The sequence below is a fragment of the Onychostruthus taczanowskii genome, unplaced genomic scaffold (assembly GCF_017590055.1).
Source record: "Onychostruthus taczanowskii isolate IOZ18803 unplaced genomic scaffold, ASM1759005v1 scaffold4, whole genome shotgun sequence".
Taxonomy (NCBI): Eukaryota; Metazoa; Chordata; class Aves; order Passeriformes; family Passeridae; genus Onychostruthus; species Onychostruthus taczanowskii.
The window spans coordinates 10,792,226-10,795,824 of NW_024501459.1; positions in this window are offsets into that span (position 1 = coordinate 10,792,226).

Sequence of the window (3,599 nt, forward strand, 5' to 3'; positions counted from 1 at the left end):
CGGTGATTGGAATGTTTCCTTTCAAGACTGAACTAACACAAGCTGCATGTTGCACAACTCTTGGTGTCAACACATATCAAATATTTATGGCTCAACTCCTGCATCTACTTTGTCATCTACATGGTTTACAGTGTAATCTCTGAAGGGTATCAGTAGGTACTGTGAAATTGAGCTTTAGGAGCTGACAATTTTGTCTTCTAAACTCACTGATGAAGTAGCTGGTCCAAGTGGTTATGAAGAGTATTCATTTTGGTGTTCTATAGAGCTGCATTCAGGTCTTTGAAAAAATGATCTGGTGTGGATGCAGTTTCAGTGAGTTATAAAGTAAATGTAGTTTCAGTACAGCTCTAGTTATTGCTGCATATACATAGCATACATATAAAATAAAAAATTGGTATCCGTGTCAAGAACGGTGTTGTTAACTAACTCTCTTTATAAACTAATTGAAAGTAGAAGAAAATGTTTACATTAACCCTTACTCCAAATTCTGTGCTCTTTTGAAAAAATCATTAGAAGATTTCCCCAGGGCCAAATTACCTCCCATGTTCTTACAGCAAAGTCACTAAAAGCAAATACAACAAATTTATTCTATTACATAGCATCATTAGATTGCACTTTTGTTTTCTAAGATGTCTCAATCTCTGCTGCTGTGTCAGACTAAGAAGCAACTTTTAAAGTCTGATGTATTGATACTTGACACTAAGTAGCCTGATAGAAAAGGAAAAATAAGAAGCTGACCACCAATACCAAGGTGTTCTATAAAGCATTCTGCCAATTTACAATGCTTACTTAAAAAGCAAGTTTCAAGGCTTGCAGAGTTTTACTTTATTATTGGATGTGCGATCATCCTGGTTTCTCTAAATTTACTACCTTTTCTCTCAATTCTTCAGCTATGTGGCTGGGGGGGTGGCTTGTGGCTGTTGCACTCTGTGAGCATGTTTCTAAAACTCATTCTCTTAACTTTTCATCTTCTATTCAAAAGTCATTGATACACATAGAGAATACCAGGTGCCTTGTAGATCTAATGAGAGTTGCTTGAGGGGAGAGTCTTTGAGACTGTGTAGTGCTTGTCTTGCAGAGTGGGAGACTGAGCCTAAATTCAATTCAAACCTCCAAAAGAATTCAGCTTGTTAGTTTTTCTGATACACATGAGCTATTTTGGAAACAATCCCAAAACTTCTGTCACCTCTAGCCACACCTTAAAAAAAAAAAATCATGTAAAGAAATCAATCTCGCCTCTCCATGAAGATTTTCTGTTGACTGGATGACTTCCCAGTTGGATGAGTGATTCTTATGAACCAGGAAGAGATTTGTGACAGGATGGAGTGGGAATCAGGGTATCCCTTGTTTATATTGCCCTAAATCGCTGCAAATACCATGTGATAATGAGAGTTTCCTTTAACACTACAATCAGAAACTATGAGAATTGTGTCTTTTCAGGGCTGTGACTGATAGACTGTTTAATTCACATAAAGCCAGCCTAATTTAAGTAGCTCAGGTAAAAGTTCTAATTTAATACTTTAGACTAGTAGCTTAATGTAGGAACTTTTTTCTTCATTCTGTAGGACACTGCTGTGAAAGATTACTGTTAAACCCAGATGAGCTGACATGGGTGCACCTCTTGGTATTTTTTGTCTTGCTGTAACAACCTGATGGGATATGCAGCTGATGAGAGTTTTCTCAGAAAGCTCCTATCTTAATATGCTAAGCTTATAGCCATGTAAACAAGGTGTTTGAAGATCATTCTGTAGCAGTCTACTTCCCAGTCAGCAGGACAATTTGCATCACTGGTTCATCTATAGGAGGCTTCTATGGCTTCTCCTTTATTTCCTAGTCTTTAAAAAGAATCTGGGGTTGCCAGATCTGTGCTCTTGGTGTACCCATTCAGCCATGGGAATGAGATAGACAAGTTTAGGCTTCAAGTATCCTTGCTTTTGGTGTCAGTAGTTTCCTGTATCATGTGCTTGGAGGTTATTTTATGTATTAAGGTAGTTGCAGCTTGGAGCACCTAAGCTGGATGCCCATTGTAGTTTGAATTGTTCTTCCCCTCCATTAGGCCTGTCTGTATATTTAGAGTTGGTAACACAATATATATAAATATATTTACTTTACATCATAAGGACTTGTGCAGAAGATTTAAGTGAGGTGAGCTAATCAGGAACAATACCCTTTAGCTTCACAATGAATACATAATTCAGCAGCAGCCATTATTATTAACATTCAAACACCATCATAATCTGTCCTAATTTTTGTGTATAGACAAACACTTATGAGTCTGGTCTTCAGGAGCAACTGGGCAAAATTCAGAGAGATCAGAGCTGTGTAGTGAATGCACATAAAGGACTAAGTTACGGGCCACTATGTTTCTGAAAGTATGCGCCTGCTCAAGAATTTGGTGCATATAAAATCATTAACCTAACCTCTGAATTTGATTCCTAATTTTTCTTGTGTCTCTGGGTAGATAATTCTACCTAATTTGACTCCTGATTCTTCTGTGTCTCTGTTCAACAAAAGGTGACAATCGTAATGCAAATGGTAATTGCATATTTAACCTCAGGAGTTTGTTTCTCTCCATTAAAACCCAGGTTTTCCAAGCACAGAAGTTTTGGGCCTCTGCTCAGCTTTCCATTGCAGCCAAGTTCATAGCCCACAAACAGGAAATAAAACTATCACAGAGATGAGGTGTTCTAACAGTCCCTGAAACAGCAGATCAGGCAGAATGGTTGATGAGGGCACCTATTTAAGTGTTGCTTTGTTCTGAGGCTCCTAAGCCTAAATTCCAGGTGTTTAGTCACACACCTTGCAAAAAAAAAAAGGCTGGAGAGTCTAGAGACAGTACCCAACAAAGTTGGAAATGTAGTTACAGAAACCCCAGCCCCCTGGTATTCTAATTAGCCTGCCATGGTTTTTCCCTGACCATTAAATGCTGATGTATCTAGTGACAGAAAGTGTGGCTTTATAATGGCTCCAGTGAAATGAAGAAATTCATAGTAACTATTTAAACATAGCTTAAGTAGACAACCCAAATATTTAAAATAACTTCAGAAATAACATTCCAGCTTACGTACTTATCTATCTGCTTAGTGCTGACAATACACAAACAATTCATTTCTTCCACAATTTTTTTTTTAAAAAAGGCTTTTGAGCTAAATGATGAATGTTCAGAAGTCAGGATCAAGTGCTTGTGTGTGTTTGTGCCTAAGTTAAATTGGAAGGATGTTTGGTTCTCTCTTCCTAAGCAGGGTAATTGTAGCATTTAGTTAAGGAGCCACAATGTATTTGGAAAAAAAAAAATCAAACCTTTAAACACATCCCTGTCTGCACAGGCTGACCCAACTGCCTTTAAAATGTTATCTATTCTGATTGAAAACATTTTGGCAAACAATGTGCCTGGGCCAGTGCCTATGGCACTGGGATGACTGGAGCTTTTCTCTCCTAATCCATTTATCAATAAAAGCGGCTGTGGCAGTAAGATATGGGGAAAAGCTAATGCTGGAGCATTTGGAAAGCTAGTAGCTGTATGCAGGGACAGGTTCTTAGTGGGAAAGGAAGAATGGGGTGCTAAGATGGCTCTAGGGATCTCCCCTTTGTACCTGCTC